We start from the raw sequence: 17,894 nt of genomic DNA on the forward strand, positions 1-17,894 counted from the left end.
AAGGAGGCTGCTGTAAGGTCCCGTGGGAGGGAAGGTTTTAGGGGCCCTGAGCTACATGATCTGTAACAAAGTTAGAGCAAGTCTATAGAGCAATTTAAAAACAGATGGGCTTCCTGAAATCACCACTGTGTTTCCATGGCAACACCTCAGCTGACTCTGCGAGTTGCTATAAAGTGTTGTCCCCTCTGTGTGGACAGAATCTCCGTGTCAACTAGAGGGAGAGGACCCAGGACAGAATCGATCAGACCGACCTTAGAAGGAAGAAGACAGACTTTGGAATAGGTATTAGGTCCTTAGGAAGATTCTCCTGGGAGTCAGACCTCACGCCACGAGGGGAGATGTCAAAAGTTGCCTGTCTCATGATTTTTAGGGAAAGGTGGGGGCACCTTCCTTCTTGCCGCTAGGCTTTGATAACCAGAGGACATTTGCTAACCTGTAATTCATTCACTTGATAAAATATTTATAGAGCACCTAGCACCGAATTCTGCCAGAAGCATCCATCAAGCTGGTGAAATGCGTGCCGGCCACAGTGAATGCCAATTGCTTACATTTCTGTGAGAGATCTGTAGCAACAGAGGCTCATATTGCAAATCGTCCAAATGGCCAGGGGCTTCTTTTCCTCCACACCCTGTTGTGTGTGCGTTTGTGCTTAGGGCACTGTGTTAGGTGTTGAGGTTATGAAAAGGAACAAAAAAAAAAAAAAAAAAAAAAAAAAAAGAAAAGAAAGAAAGAAAAGGAACAAAACCAGGCACCAGTTCTGCCGTCGGAGGCGTACAGTCTGGGTGCAGCGATGAGCATTGGCATGGCAAGAATAAATGCTAATACAAATTAATGGTGCAGGCAACAAGCTCCATAGGAATTCAAAAGGGCAGCCTTTCTTCCAGGGCTGGGGTGACCAGGGAGAGGGTCATGGAGGGGGTGGGACTTGAACTGGGCGTGAATGAGGGCCGGACTTGGGGAACAGGGAGGATCTTGAAAACCAATAATCGAGGAAAGTGGCAGAAGTACCAAGACAGGAGTGAGTGTAGGCAGTTGCTCAGGGGAAAGGAGTAGACTTACTTGAGAAGAAGGGTTAATGACATGGAGAGTGGAAAATAATATTGACTAGGGAGAGTCGGGAGCTCATGTTATCAGGATTCGGCAGGGCATGCAGGGAGTTTAGACTTTGTCATGTAGACAGTGAAGGACGGTCAAAGGTTTTAGAGCAAGAGAGCTGCTGTTAGTTAATGTTTTTGTTTTGCAAAGTAATGCTGTAGGATTCTTAATCTGGCAGCCTTGTAAGGATGGTTTGAAGGAGGGAAGAAAGCGCCAGGAAGAGTGAATGGGGTTAGGATGGAGGTTGAGGGAATGGAAAGAAAAGGATGAGTGGATGGAATGGATGAATGGATGGATGGACCTTAGAGATACTAAGAAGCATAGACTGTAACTGATTGGATCTAACAGAGGCAGCAAGGGAGAGGGTAAGGTTTGAACTTGGGTCCGTAGGAAAGGAGTTTATTTATACCTTTAAAAGAAAGGATGCTACCAAGACCTATGTTAATCAGGAAGATAAGAGGAAAATTCTTGCCCTTAAGTAGCTCACAGCCTAGTAGGAGAAGACAAGGGTGATTGTAGATGCTGGGATAGAAGCATGTATAAAGTACCATCAGGGGCTCCCAGGAAGGAGGGGCCAATTCTGGGGACGGGGCAAGAGAGGTGGTATCTTTATAAGAGATCATCTTGAGCTGACGGTTGAAAGGGGGCTTGTTTGAGAAGTGATATGATAAGTTAAGGGTTATCTGACTTCAGGGTTCAGTTTGAGGTAGGCAAGACATCTAAGTGGAAAGCATCCATTTATTCAGTTCATTCCTATGGAGGGACCCCTGTCCTAGGGCAGGAACTGAACAGAAATGAGTAAGGCTCACTCCCTGCTCTCGAGGAACTGCCGTCTAGTGTGTGTGTGTGTGTGTGTGTGTGTGTGTGTGTGTAGGGGGGTGGGGGTGGGAGGTTGGGAGGAGGGGGATAGCATTCATTCCAGCATTCAAAGGTATGTGTGGAGACCCTCCCCTACTCACCAGGTGCTACCCTTGGGATGCAGGAGTGAACAGAATGGACGAAATTCCCTCCTCATGGGAGCAGAATTGGGCTAAGTAGGAAAAGCCAGTTTGAGGAAGGTGCTGGGGATAGGGGTGTAGAAAAAAGGAGAAGCGAGTTCTGACTGGACCCTCCTGGGAGGCCTGGGCTGTCAGGAAGCATGAGGTGACTGACTGGCAGTCTCATTAGACAGCAGTGGGAGGTGTCAGTGGGAAGCTGGGTGTGGGGTCAGGTCAGACTGCATAATGAGCCCAAACTTCAGCATGTGCCTCATGATCGCGAGGGGATGTGCTTGTGTCTCACCGGGCAGGCATCTCTGTAGCAGTGACAGCTGATGCCAGGCATGCCCACTCTCTATGGTTTGTGCTCGCCAGGACTCCCTCTCCGTGGAGCCAGCCTGTCAGCCTCCTTTTCTGGGCTCTGCACTTGCTGGTTCTTCTCACCGCGTTTGCTCGAATGCCATGGAGCCAGCACGACCCAACGAGCAGTAGTCTATTTGCTGCGCCAGGCCTACCTTCACAGGGCCCGTGTCCCAGCCAGCAACACCCAAATCCCGCCACACTGACCCACGGCTTGCTTACTGGTGTCACAGAGTCTCTGAAGAGAGAGCGGTTGTCATAGGTTGATTTTTAAAAATATATATATTTTATTGATTTTTTTACAGAGAGGAAGGGAGAGGGATAGAGAGTTAGAAACACCGATGAGAGAGAAACATCGATCAGCTGCCTCCTGAACACTCCCTACTGGGTATGTGCCCGCAAGCAAGGTACATGCCCTTGACCGGAATCGAACCTGGGACCCTTCAGTCCACAGGCCGACGCTCTATCCACTGAGCCAAACTGGTTAGGGCCGTCATAGGTTGATTTGCATCCTCCACAACTCACATGTTGAAGTCCTAACCCTCAGTATGTCAGAATACGACTGCATTTGGGACAGGGTCTTTACAAGACAATAAAATTAAAATGAAGTATTAGGGTGGACCCTAGCCAAGCATAACAGTGTCCTTGTAAAGAGGAAATGTGGACATAGATACGCACACCGGGAGAACGTCATGTGGAGGTGAAGGTGGGGATGGAGAGATGCTTCTGTGAGCTAGAGAATGGCAGAGGTTGCCTGCAAACCTGAAGCTAGGGACAGGCCTGGAACAGCCGCCCTCAGCCTCAGCAGGAACCAACCCTGCTGATGCCTGGACGTCAGGCTTCCAGCCTCCACCACGGAAACAGTACTAACTTCTGTTGAAGCCACGCAATCTGTAGTCCTCTGTTATGGCCGTCAGAGCAAACTAATGCAGCGGGTCAGTGACTCTGAAGTCTGTCCAATCAGGAGCCTGTGGCCCATCCCACCGCTGCTCCAGGCCACAGCGTCATAGTCAGATCCCTCCCTTGGATGCTGTCGAAATCAGTGTTTCTGATACGGAGCCCCAGTCAGAGGTTGAATTGTGGCCGACTGGCTCTCAGCTCCATCAGAGAAGCAGCTGCATAGGTGTATGTCCATCTTGCCCAGCTCATTTGTTTTCCTGAGGATTCTCATTACTGGAAGTGTGGCGTCTCAACCAGAGTGGCTCAGTTGGCTGAGCGTTGTCCCATGCACCGAGAGGTGGTGGGTTCGGTTCCCAATCGGGGCACACGCCTGTTGTGGGTTTGATCCCCAGTGGGGGAGTATACAGAAGGCAACCGATGGATGTTTCTCTCTCACATCTCTCTCTGACTCAGAAAAAAAAATGACATTAAAATAAATAGATAAATAAAAGTAGTGGTGCCTCTGGATAGGCCCTACTGGATAAGGAGGTCAGTTAAAGAATAAAAATTCAGTATGTACTTGTGATGGTGTTTGGCTGGATTTACAAGCTTTTATAGAATTTTAATGAGCCAAGAGGGTTTTCATTCAAATGCTGGGCATCATTTCGAGTTGCCATCACCAGCTGCTGATTCTGCTGGGGCTGAGAGGCAAGAAAGGCGTGGAAGCAGGGGTTAGGCAAGCAGGTCCTCTGGCCAAGTGTGTAGCGATACCTGTTGTTAGAAAGAGTTCTGGCAGAGCTTACTTCTGGGGCGTTGGTCTCCTGTAGCGACGGGCAGAGGGTCCGGGGTTCTGGTGGCCCCCTCTCCCTCCACTCCTTGGCTTCTGCAGGGTGCACAGCTCGCTCTGGACTCACCCTCACCCCCCAGAAGCCTCCAGAATGTCTGCACTTGCTCCTCGGGAATGGGGCACAAGTACCAGCCAATTCAACTATTTTCTCGTTTACTTTTTTGAAGTCTCAGAAGCAGGCACATGAACATTATACTCAAGACTATCTTGGCATATCCATTATTGAGTTCTGTCCACAAAAGTGTTTGAATCTCATGCCCATACTTTCTTTTTTAAATTTCCATTTTGTTTGTATTTTTCGTTTGTCAGTACTTTCCTCAGGCCCTGAAGTTTATATATGTGCCAGGCATCAAGCTAAAGGACGATGTGTTATTTTGTTCATTCTTCACAATACCTCTGTGGTGGAGGTACTGCAGCCATCCCCATCTTACAGATGAGGCTCTACAAGGCCAGTGACTCGATGCAGATCAGCTGGGCAGTAAAACACTAGGGCCAGGATATGTGCCCAGGATTGTGACTCCAGAGCCCAGCTCTTCAGTGGCACCCACAGTCATCTATTTGGACTTTTTACCCAGGCTGGGGGTATGAAGGTGCTTGGAGTGAGTCCCGCCCTCAAGCTCCAGAGAACGGCTATGACTTGGTGATGTGGGACAAGAGAAATGCACAGGGCTCTGGGAGCTCAGAATGAGGAGTTTGTCCGGAACTGGGTTCTGGGAGGGCTGTCTGAAGGAAATAATGACTAAATTGGGATCTTTTCCACGGAGGAATCACACAGACCAGGGCACCTGAGACATCAAGCTGGGGGGATGAACAGCAGCTTGGTGTAACGGTGGTGAAAGGAAAGGAGAGAGGACGGGAGTGGCTGAAAATGAAGAAGCAGAGAATACAGACAAGTACAGAGGAGGAGACCAAGGAGGGAGATGTTGTGTTAGTCCAGGTGAGAGATGGTGAGGGCTACAAAGTAGGAAAGAGACGGGGTTGGAGAGGATTTTGAGTTTGAAGGTCCTGACAGCCGAGTGGATGTGGGGTTGGCGAACAAGAAATCTTAGCCAGCACTGAGCACTTAATATGTTCCTGGTACAGTTGTAGATGTATGGCATATTATAACTCATCTACGTCCACAGAAACCGTAAGAGGTTTTCCAGATGAGGAGCTTGAGGCACAGAGAGGCTGAGTGACTTGGCCCAAGGGCACTCTCCTGGCTAGCAAGTGACAGACTGGGACTCACCTCAGGTAGCCTGGCTCTGTGGCCTCCTCTCTTCGTCACCGAGCTGCACCTCTCTGAGTGAGCCCGGGCTCAGGGGAGGGCGGGGAGTGAGCCCACCTCCACCTCTGCCTCCAGTGCCCAGGACCACGCGGATGGTGGTGCCCTTGACCATGGATTCTGGACAGGAGCGAAGGAAGATGTTGGCTCTGCGTTACAGTGTGCAGTGCGAGGTGGCTGTGGAACACCCAGGGGAGGAATCCAGCTCAGGCCTGTGTCCTCCCGGGACCGCCTGCCCCTGAGCCGCGGGCTTCCGCACCCTCACTAAATCATTACACTGCTTTACCTGTGGATAGCAGATGGGTAAAAAAGAAAAAAATGGTTGGCGGTGCAGGTCTAAAATCGCTCATAATCTGAAGTGATTCCTCTCTGTTTCCAGTCCACTGACTGGATGGCAGATTAAAATGTGAAGGTTTGAAAAATAAACCAACCACACAGCAACAACACAAAGATACATAGCTGTGCCAATCTCCAGTGTCTCAGGCATAAAATTAAATTTAACATGGCATTACACATTTGAAGACTTGTCATCATAAGGCTGGCCAGACAAATATGATTTACAGTGTTTAGTCTTTGAGAAATGAGTAGGAGAAATAAAATAGCAGTTGAGATAGCATATTAAAAAAAAACCATATCTGACGTTGTTAAGAAGTCCTTGATCGCATTGTTTATATTGCCTCCTCTTTTGTCTGTCTGAGGGATTCTGATGTGTGGGACAGGTGTTCCCACTGAAATCTGGAAATTCAACACCCACTTTCTCCTTTCCTGGGCCTTTAATCTGCCCCCCCACCTCCACCCATATTTTTCTTATTAGCTGTAGGGTTCTGTCTGCCTATGGGCTAATTTTGAGATCTGAAGGCAAAGCTAAGATCAGGTTCTAACCCCTCCTCCTCCCCCACCCCCCATCTGAATGAGTGCTCCCCTTACTCAGACCCTCCAGCACCTTGTTTGAGTCCCTGTCTCTGTCCATGGTAGGGGTTTGGTGTCTTCCTGCAACGGCTCCTCTGGGCAAAGCCTTCAGAGGGCCTCCGCTCAGTTCTGTGTCCTGCCCTTCGAGGCTTGTCATTCCTGTCAATATCAGAAGTGAACTATAGGTCAGCCTCACAGGTCCCAGGGTTAAAAATAAAAGCTTCCTCCCCAGGCTTTGCAGGTTTGTAGATTGGCCTGGGTTGTCCCCTTCCACCAACCCCACTTTCTAAATTGCCTCCTGGAGCTTAGTTGATGCCACTCTGCCGCGTAAGAGGGAACCTGAAAACAGGAGAGGAGCTGAAACGATCTCTCTTGGCAGACTCCATTCCCAAACGTGACTGTTGCCTGAATGGAAATTGTAATTAGACGCACCGAGCAGGTTTCCCTCCAGCTGTGGGGTGAGGAGTGCTGGCTTCTGGGAGCTTCCGTCCCGTTTTCTATAAAAGTGGGTCTGACTTGGAGCCTGGGAGGAGCCCTCCTCCCTTTGAGGAGCATCGGCGTGCCTCTCCGGTGGCAGCCACGGGCTCAGGCAGTGCAATTCCTCCACGTTTTGATGAAAAGACCCCCAGGCTCATCTTTCTCGGTCCTGATCCTTGCCTATGAGCTATCTCAGAGGATTCAGCTCCTTCTCTGTGACATCCAAATTCAGGAGGTGAAAAGCAGAGCCTTTTAGTCACCACACATTTCTTTCCTCCTGCACCCTCACTCTTGTTTCCGCTCTTCCTTCTCTTTCTCCTGTTATTCTGACCTCCCCACGCATGTCCTTTGGCCTCCATTCCATTTTGCACTTCTTACTCCTACATTAACTCGGAGAGAAGGTATCCATCACATAAAAGGCCCTGGGAATTCAAGTCTTTGAATAGATTCCTCACCCCACCCCCATTCTCAGATCTCATTTTTCAGGCTGGTCTGTGCTTGACAGGAGCTGCATTGTCGTGAGAAGACCCTAGGGATCAAGGAGACTTTGACATTTGGGCGTTTCATAAGCCGTCTCTGCAAAGCCCGGGCAAATCTCGAAACCAACTTGTGCCTTCCTCTAACAGCTGGTAGCAGCGCTGCTTTTTTGTTGTTGCTGCTGGCAGGCCCAGGCCAGCCTCCAATGTAAGCATTTTCCCAGGGTTCACGGAAATGGAATGAATCTGTCTTGTCCTTTAATCCTTCTGAGTTGGATTTTCTCGGAGGTTTCTTTCTGGGTGGGGTGTGCGGGCTGCTGTTCCTCTAAACAGGAGTGGGGAGAGGGAGAGGAAGACAGCTGAGAAGGGAACTGGCAAATACATTTGGTGGGGCCCTAACCGTTTTGGCTCAGTGGCTAGAGCGTCAGCCTGCAGATTGGCGGGTCCCCGGTTCGATTCCTGTCAAGGGCATGTACCTTGGTTGTGGGCACATCCCCAGTAGGAAGTGTGCAGGAGGCAGCTGATTGATGTTTCTTTCTCATCGATGTTTCTAACTCTCTATCCCTCTCCCTTCCTCTCAGTAAAAAATCAATAAAATATATTAAAAAAATACATTTGGTGGGTCAAACAGAAATGGTTATATAGTTTTCTAAAGCTATACTCCAGGCTGAATTAAATGATTTCTTGGAGACTAAAGGAGGGCTCAACAAAAGGTGTGAGATGGGTGACCCTCTATGAACATAGCCTTCTCTGCCGGTCACTCTGCCCACGAAGAGCCAGGCTCCTGAGGGAGCAGACATTCCCTCCGTTGGAGTCCATCCTCTTGGGGATCCCTAGGGCACCTCGCTCTGTGGGGTCACCCCTACCCCTGGCTTGCTCTGTGACCCTGGGCAAGTCACGTGGCCGCTCTGCAATCCTGTGCCTTCGTCTGTGAAAGGGGAGAGTCAGACAGGAGCAGTGCTACTCAACTCCGGCTGCCGGACAGAGCCACTGGGAGCCGGGAACCATGCCAGCAGCCAGAGCTTCCTGATTGCCTTGCTCACAGGTGAGGGAGGTCTGGCTTGGGTAGCTTTTAAAGCTCCCTGGATGAGTCCCCTATGCAAACAGGGCTGAGAAGCGCTGCCTAGACCCGGGTCTCTCACATTGGAGCATTCACATGAATCACGTGGGACCTTGTTTAACTCAGATCCAATCCCACAGGTTCCAGTGGGGCGGAGGTTCTATCCCTCCAGCAGGCTCCTGGCCAGGCTGGTGCTGGTGTTCCGACCTCACTCAGCAGCAGCGGCCTGGATGGTCGTTGCAGTCCTGATAGTATATAGGGTTTCTTAATTATTTACTTATTTTTGGCAGGAAGAGGGAGGGGAATAAGTCAAAGATATATATATATATTTGATATTTAAAGTGAAAGATATAAAATATATTTAAAATACATTTTTTATTGATTTCAGAGAGGAAGGGAGAGAGAGAAACATCAGTGATGAGAGAGAATCATTAATCAGCTGCCTCCTGCATGCCCCCTACTGGGGATCAAGCCTGCATGTTCCCTGACTGGAAATCAAACCTGGTTCATAGGTCGATGCTCAGCCAATTGAGCCACACCGGCTGGGCAAAAGAGACATAGTTTGGTGGTAGTGGGGATGAGCTCCCTTTCATCATTCGGGAAATGTGATCCAGTAGTTTGTGGGTAGGGTTCAATTTACATCTGTTTCCAACATTGAAGTAGGTTTATTTAGGACCAACAAAGAAAACGTGTGTGTGTGAGCGTGTGCGTGTGCGTGTGCGTGTGTGTGTGTGTGTGTGTGTGTGAGAGAGAGAGAGAGAGAGAGAGAGAGAGAGAGAGAAAAGGACTATGAAGGAGAATGTGTAAATGTATGGGTGCTCATAGGGTGAATATTCTACACTGAGCGGCCAGATTATTATGATCTCTGAACACATAATAATCTGGCCACTCTGTGTGTGTGTGTGTGTGTGTGTGTGTGTGTGTGTGTGTTTATAACCCTAACCCTAACCCTAACTCCTGGTGGAGGGGACAATTTGCATATTGGCCTTTTATTATATAGGATTATTATATAGGATATACACTGAGTGGCCAGATTATTATGCATTCAGAGATCATAATAATCTGGCCACTCATTGTATGTTAAATGAATCTTAGGTTTGGGGAGATCAAAGAGTGACAAATGTCTAGGCTTCTCCAGGCCCAGTTCCGGTGAGGAGATGAGAAGAGGGCCGCATTTTACTGAGCTGGGATTGAAGGTGAAAATCTCGTTCCCAGAGCAGCTCCAAGGCTGGAAGATTTCGAGTCCTCAGTGCCATCGTTTCCTGTGCTAAGCAGCCATCTGCTCCAATTATTCTTGAATTATAGTGACAGCTTTTGGTTTACCCAGGGCTTCGCATCATCTGAACTTAGGAGCAGAAGTAAAATGATGCCTTTCTTGGTCAGAACATTTCAGCTGGCTGCTTTTAAAAGGCTCTCTCCTTCCCACCTCTCCCCACCCCAGCCTTGCTGTGAGCCACAGACACTGTCGTCATAGTGTCTGCCTGATTGCTGCACGATTACATATGAATGTTAAAGTCAAGGTCAGCCGTAGAGAGATGCTACCTACGTCTTACTGCCTTTTCTCATCTTTGTAGAATGACAGATTCCCACACGTGAAAAAATTCTCCTGCTTTAAAATTACATTTAATTAAAATTAAACACTTCAAGCCTTGTGGTAGTGATTCTTCTGCCCACATAATCATGGGGATTTCTTTTGCTGTAGAATAGGTTTCCAACAGAGCAGGATTTCTCGGTAAAATCCACAATCCAGGCCTTAGTCACTGTCCTATTTTCAGGAATTCTGCTGATTTGTGGTTAAGGGGAGAAAAATGGTTTTCTAATAAATATATTTTCTAATCTAGAGAAAATAGATTTCTTTCTCTCCATGGCTTTAATCCCCTCCCCTCCATAAGTAAAGGTTCTTTCTTTGGAGTTTCAATGAGCCTCTGGCCATAGTTCCATGAGCCCAGTGCTCTGTCCAACTGAGCAGGCTCCTCCTGTTGTTTGCTGTGACCTTAAAATTTGGAGTTTGCAAAGGTGCTCCTTTATTACATGATTTTTCAAATTGCAGGCTGCAACCCATGTTTTATATAGGTTATAGAAGCAATAGATTGCAGATAGCATACAAAAAAATGAAATAGAAGAGAATAAGAAATCAAGACACGTCACACAAATAAGAGCTGATAGTATTTAGTGAAACCTTGTGTGTGTACTACGTGCAAATGCCCTTTTTACTATGGATCATGGAAAAGAGAATTTGAAATACCAGGCCAAGGAGGCAAAGACATTGCATCTTGTATTCCAACTTTAATTGATTTAATTGATTCAGAGGTGGTGTCTAGACTCTGAGAGCAAGTGTTGGCATGGATTAGCAATGTATTTTGTTTTGTTTTTTGGTTAATCCTCACCCAAGGATATTTTTTCCATTGACTTTTTTTGGGGGGGAATATTTTGTAAATTTACTCAAATGAAGCTTAAATGATACAGAACCGAAAATACTAGAAATCTATATACAATAGAAAGTGAGTATAAATTAGCCAACTCTATGAACATTTCCAGCTAAGCACGCATACAAATACATATTCACCTCTTTCTTTTATATAGGAATAACACATATATACGTGACATGATGATTCTGGCAAAAATATTTCAGAGATATTAAAAATATTCTCAGGTTTTAAAGATGGTGTGGAATAGGTTTTAACAACATTGCACATGAATGGAAACCCCTGATTTAATTCCATAACTTTCATGCCAGAAGCATGGTTGGTTTTACTTTTTTAAAAACAGGTCTTGGTATCATATACATTGGTTTATTAATAGTTAAGGCCTTTTGTTTACACAGCATCTCAGTGTGGACAAAGAACTTTTATTATTGATTATTTGCTATGATGTTTTAAACTTTCAAAGTCTTTCAACATAAGAAAATACCTTGCCCACATTTGAGGGTTTTCTTATAAAGCACAGTCTTAAAAAAAGTATTGATGATTGGTCTTTGCTTTTCCTAGTAATAAGTTTTGTCTTACTTTTTCACATAGTATAGAGTATATTCTTATGAGGGATTGCATTAAGATCCAGTAGTTCTTCAACAATGTTGCCAAGTAACCATATAAATCCCAAAAGCAGCAAAGGTGAGCAATCTTCATCATAGTGCACTTTCACCTTATTAAAGTTGAAACTGCTCCTTTCGGATATTTTTCCACTTCAATGTGAAGGAGATTTTAGGGTTTCGTTAGTGGTTTCATACGTGGCTTTAAAAGAAAAGGTTTTGATTTCTCCCACAGTTCACAGTTCTCCCATGAGAGTTGTTTGGAAATCATATAGTCCAGGGATGTTTTGAATAACCAAATGCTCTTTAGTAGATTCAGTGCCTTTCAATGCAACTGTAATAAGTAAGCATCTACATCCTTAGCTATATTACCAGTATATCCTGGAACCAAAGTAAGATGGTTTTCTTTTCTTTAAAAAAAAAAAAATTCCATTGATTTCAGAGAGAAAGGGAGAGGGAGAGAGAGACAGAAACATCAATGATGAGAGAGAATCATTGATCAGCTGCCTCCTGCACACCCCCCGCTGGAATCAAGCCCACAACCCAGGCATGTGCCCTTGACTGGAGTCGAGCCCAGGACCCTGCAGTCCTCAGGCCGACGCTCTATCCACTGAGCCAGACCAGCTAGGGCTAAGATGGTTTTCTTGTTCCCACAATCCGCTTAATTGTTGTTTTAAAATCTGAATATTTCCATCATTTATAATTTCTGTTTTGGGTGATAGTTCTGACCACCACCTTTCTATGACTGCTTGAAGCCAGTTTAAACCAACTATTATATATTCTTCAAATTTGCTTTTAAGTAGTGACTTTACAAGAGGCAACAAGTCTACACAGCAGCCGAGTGAGTTGTATTGTTTTTCATCCTGTAAACTATTGCTAAGCACCGGAAGGCACCACTCCAAGGTCTTCTATCCTCACCAAATAAGCGACAAGTTCACTTATACATCTCTTTTTCCAGAAAGTTAAAGCTACATTGAATCTCAAACTCCTGCTGAACAAAACTTGTGCCATTGTTTCATGATCCTCAGAAACCTCAGGAAAAACCCACGGTATTGTGATGATGCGGTCTGTGAAGAACCGGAACCACAGGAGTTGAGCAAATATGTTGGACTATCACGGTGTAATTTTTCAGGCGGGTGGCCTGCGCAGGCCAGTTCATTTTCTTCATTTGCCACGTCGCAGCCCCCACTTCTAGGGGACTGTTTCTTTTTAAAGCAAGAATTTGGAAGAGGATAATGAACTTCCTTTCTGTGGTAGATCACCTTACGTAGTTTATCTGGGCTTTTCACTGCGTGTCCAACTGTTCCATTTATGTAAGCAGCCAACTGTTTTGGAGATTTCTTAACGTCCTTCATGTTCTTATTAGTGAAATTAGAAATCCTTTTTCTAGGATGATCAATGGAATGATCCTCAATATTATTATAAAAGTTCCGTTTTTTAACATTGTGGGTTTCAGATGCCATAATCTCTTAAATACCGGCGCCTCCTGGTACCGCGGCAACTCAGTCCAGCCCTGGTGCTGACCAACTGCGCCCAGAAGCCTAGAGAGTCCCTGGGCTCCTGGGCCAAGCCCCACTCAGGGCCATTCAAATGCAGCCGTGCGCCTCCATTGACCTTTTTTTCTTTATTGATTAAGGTATTACATATGTGTCCTTATCCCCCATTTGCCCCCCCCAACCCCCCACTCATGCCCTCACCCCCCTGGTGTCTGTGTCCATTGGTTAGGCTTATATGCATGCATACAAGTCCTTTGGTTGATCTCCCCCCCCCTTACCCCCGCCCTCCCCTACCTTCCTTCTGAGGTTTGACGGTCTGATCGATGCTTCTCTGTCTCTGGATCTGTTTTTGTTCGTCAGTTTATGTTTTTCATTATATCCCACAAATGAGTGAGATCATGTGATATTTATCTTTCTCTGACTGGCTTATTTTGCTTAGCATAATGCTCTCCAGTTCCATCCATGTTGTTGCAAATGGTAAGAATCCCTTCACAGGGAACACATACAACTTAACAAAAGAAAGATATACAACCCAATAAAAAAATGGGCAATGGACCTAAATAGATACTTTTCAGAAGAGGACATAAGGAAGGCCAAGAGACATGAAAACAGGCTCAAAGTCACTAATCATCCGAGAGATGCAAATCAAAATGACCATTCGTTACCATCTCACACCTGTCAGAATGGCAATCATCAACAAATCAACAAACGACAAGTGCTAGCAAGGATGCGGAGAAAAAGGAACCCTCATGCACTGCTGGTGGGAATGCAGACTGGTGCAGCCACTGTGGAGAACCTCAAAAAACTATGGAGTTTCCTCAAAAAACTAAAAATGGAACTCCCATTTGACCCCACTTCTAGGATATATCCCAAGAAACTAGAAACACCAATCAGAAAGGATATATGCACCCCTATGTTCATAGCAGCACAATTTACAATAGCTAAGATTTGGAAACTGCCTAAGTGCCCATCAGCAGATGAGTGGATTAAAAGACAGTGGTACATCTACACAATGGAATACTACGCTGCGGTAAAAAGGAAGGAATCCATTGACTTTCTTGAGGAGAGTAAAAGGGAAGTAGAGAGGGGGCGAGAAAGAAGGAAACACTGATGTGTCTCACATTGATTAGTTGCCTCTCACATGCACCCTGACTGGGGCCAGGGATTGAACCTGCAACCCAGGTACGTGCCCTTGACTGGGAATCCAACACTTGACCCTTTGGTTCATGGGCTGAGCTGTAACCACGGAGTAACACCGGCCAGGGTGGGTCAGCAATGTTTAAATGTACTTTCAGCAGGACACGGCTCACAGTCTTATGTATTTGCCATCCCTGTGGAAGGAAAGTTCCAGGCAAGCAATAAAAGTAGCTGCCAGCAGGTGAATTGCAGAGCCAGGTTATAACTAGATGAGCCAACAGGCAAGGCTTTTCTGGCTCTGACCACCCCCAGGAGAGGGGAGGTGTGTATGTATGTACATGGGTGTGTATATAAGTATGTATGTATATGTCCATGTACACATACACACATAGATACACAATACTTTTCATGGTTTTTCTATTAACAAGGAACCTCGATGATAAAAAGCATAAATAGTTGTTAGTATTTGCTAATGAGAGAGTTTAAAGCATTTTGACCTGTGAAATGCTTTTTGAAAGATACTTGTTAGGCTCATCTATCTGCTTTTCTTTTGGAAAGTAAAAGATTCAAAAGATTTACTTGGTTAACCCTTGTGCTTTGAGGCAGACATTTGTAACTTGAGAACTGCATTATAGGGAAGTTACCTCCCTGACTGGTGTTCCTGGGATCTGGTTTTTCTCAATTCTATGAAAGAAGGTATTTAAATAATACCAACAAACAGTCCCAATGTAAATGTAGGATGCAAGTATTCAGTCTTCAAGCTTCTGTCTCCTGCACACATTCGTTCATCTGTTCATGCACTTAATCCACACATATTTATTGTGGGCTTACTATAGGCTTTTTCATACAGCTCTTTGCTATGCACTTACTAGTAAGATACAATGGGAAACAAAAACAGACCTGGCCCCTGTTCTCATGAAGTGTGAAGACTGGTGGGAAGACAAATAGTGATAAAGATGAATGTGTAAGTGTGACGGGAGGAAGGAAGACAGATCTAAGAGCACAAGACAGAGACTGGAGCCTGCCCTCTGTGAATGTCGTATTACCATCGGGACCCCTGGGGAAGACACCTTCTCTGGTATTTGCTACAGAGCTTTCGAGGCACTTTGTACCCCAAAGCCCTTGGCAAACAACTGCACTTGAGCCCCAAACATGAGTTTAACACTGCTTGTAAAGCGGGCTTCTGGACCCCCCCCTCCCCACCCACCCCCAAACCTTTTACCTGCTTCCTCTTCTTCCCTGCAGGACTTTTTCTGGAAACAGACATAATTAACTGCCCTTTGATCCCACACCTTTTTGCTACAAGCAGGTCTCTGGCGGCAGGCAGGTGTAAGGCTGTATTTTGGAGACTCAAAAAAGCTCTTCACGACTTCCTTGGACCTTTAAGAATGTTTTTCTGGAATTTTATTAGCCTTGACGAGCACTCTTACCCAGTGTCCCCATCAACTTCTTGTTCTTCACTAAGTGTGCTTATTTGCTTCTAATTTCAAATTTCTTTTTATCCTCTCTATGTGTGTGAAACATTAATTTTTTAAAAATCCTCACCCAAGGATATGTTTTTATTTTTTAAATATTTTATTGATTTTTTATAGAGAGGAAAGAAGAGGGATAGTCAGAGACATCGATGAGAGAGAAACATCAATAAGCTGCCTCCTGCACACCCCCCACTGGGGATGTGCCCACAACCAACATGACCTTGACCAGAATTGAACCTGGGACCTTTCAGTCCGCAGGCCGATGCTCTATCCACTGAGCCAAACTGGTTAGGGCCCAAGGATATGTTTTTATTGATGAGAGAGAGAGAGAGAGAGAGAGAGAGAGGCAGAGACAGAGAAACATCAATGTGAGAGAGAACATCAGTTGGTTGCCTCCTGTACACACCCTGATCAGGGATCAAACCCACAACCATTTGGGACTATGCTCCAAACAGCAGAGACATATGGCCAGGGGAGCCGGTAATTTTTAAGCAGATGTGTCGGGTATGATAGTTCCTCCCATGTTGCTCCCTCAGTCTACTAGGTGCCTCTTCCTTGTCTCTAGTCTGTGCACTCACCTGCTGTTAAACACAGAGCAAGAAGAGGTGGGTCGCAAAGGCATCCCTGTGGGAGACCGTGGATGCAGTGTTCCGGCCCCTTCCAACGGCATCTCACGCCAACCCAGGCTCCCAGCCACCTTAGTGATAATAGTAGTGAAAGCAAATACTTTTGTGAGCTATTTGCCACCTATTTATGCACTATTTTATATAATCTTCACTGTGAGTATATGAGGCAAGGCCTATTATTATTCCCACTTACACATGAGGAAACCAAGGCTTAGGGAAGTTAAGTAACTTGCCACAGTTACACAGCTAATATGTGTAGAACTGGGATTCGAACCCAGGAAGTCTGATTCTAGAGTCCTTACTCTTAGCCACTATACTTATATTGCCTTCCTAAATAAATATAAAATATGCTTAGGGATATAAAACAGCACATTAGACCGTTCATTAATGACTGCTAGAGCATATCTTAATATCACAGCTGTCCTTTAATTGTCGGAGGACTTAGAGTGGAATTAGAGTGAAATTGTATGCCGTTGGCATTTGGGCCTATTTCTCTGAGTCTAGCATCATGGTGTGCCTTCTGCACAGCATGATGGATATGTTTTTGTAATACGAAGACACTGAGCAGTTTCTAAGAAAGACACATTCCCATTGGCACAGCTTGTATTGTTATTTACTTTTCTGTTTATGTACATGTTTTGTTTCCTTAAATAGACTAAGCTTCTGGAGAACAATGTCCTTCAGTGACTCACATATTGTAGTGAATAATGCTTATTGATGACAGTGGTGATGAAAACAGAAGCTACCGCTGTCTCCTCCCTCTGGCTTGTCTTACCAAAAAGTGTGTGCACTGAATGTGTGACCACCTGCCCACTAACTCAGCTCAGGTCTGCAGTCCAATGACAACTTTAGCATATCGAAATCTCTTTGCTTCTTCACATTGGTTTTCTTCTTCCAGTAACCTCTGTAAACTCACTTGCACTGTTTCTTGGGCCTCAGAGTTAGTTGTCTGGCATTTTCAATAATGGGATTCATACTAGATACTATATCCAAACATCTTCAGATTTAATAACATGTTTTTAAATTCCACTTTGCTCGAATAGGAAAGATGCTTTGCAACATTTTGCCCATGTACCTCAGGAATTGCAGCAGATGTGTTCAATCTCAGCCAGACAGGTGTTAAAAATAAAGGCTGCTGCCTATTGATTATTTCAAGTTAAATTTAAAATCCCTGGCCTGGCAAAGTAGAAATAAAAACACAGTTGAATTTGATGTCTTCATCTAGCTGATACACACACACACACACACACACACACACACACACACACACAAACAAAACAAAACCCAAAACAAAGCATAAAAGCCCAGACAGTGTGGCTCAGTGGTTGAGCATCGACCTATGAACCAGGAGGTCATGGTTTGATTCTCAGTCAGGGCACATGCCATAGTTGCAGGCTCAATCCCCAGTATGCGGTGTGCAGGAGGCAGCTGATCAATGAATCTCTCCCATCATTGATGTTTCTCTCTCTCCTCCCTTCCTCTCACTGAAATAAATAAAAACATAGTTAAAAAAAACACACACAAACCAAGGGTGGAAATAAGGTTCATTTTTATGTCTTCTCACCCCACTCCCTCCCCCACATCCTGTGCTTGCTGAGTTATAGCAGCCCTCAAATGTGGGCCTGGTCAATTCTTCCACAGGCTGGTGTTTTCCTTCTGGTTTCTGGACAGTGGATGGTCCTTCTCCTTATCTTTTCTCTTCCCCCCAGTTTGACTTTATCTAAATTCTGGCGCCCATTTAAGTCTTGGAAATTAAATCCTTCTCTTTTAGGTTAAAATGAGCTGCTG

General features: G+C 45.5%; 1 protein-coding gene and 1 pseudogene across 2 annotated transcripts in view; one reads left to right on the forward strand and one right to left on the reverse strand.

The window, feature by feature from the left end:
- SCD5 (stearoyl-CoA desaturase 5) overlaps nucleotides 1-17,894 on the forward strand; it is a 143,096-nt gene that overhangs the window by 28,499 nt on the left and 96,703 nt on the right. The window lies entirely within an intron of this gene.
- LOC307103733 (KATNB1-like protein 1) lies at nucleotides 11,698-12,983 on the reverse strand (annotated as a pseudogene). The gene is made up of 2 exons: nucleotides 12,011-12,983; nucleotides 11,698-11,772 (listed from the first exon to the last, which is right to left on the reverse strand). The product of its transcript is annotated as a KATNB1-like protein 1 (transcript).

The sequence above is a fragment of the Cnephaeus nilssonii genome, assembly GCF_951640355.1.
Source record: "Cnephaeus nilssonii genome assembly, chromosome: 1".
Classification (NCBI taxonomy): domain Eukaryota; kingdom Metazoa; phylum Chordata; class Mammalia; order Chiroptera; family Vespertilionidae; genus Cnephaeus; species Cnephaeus nilssonii.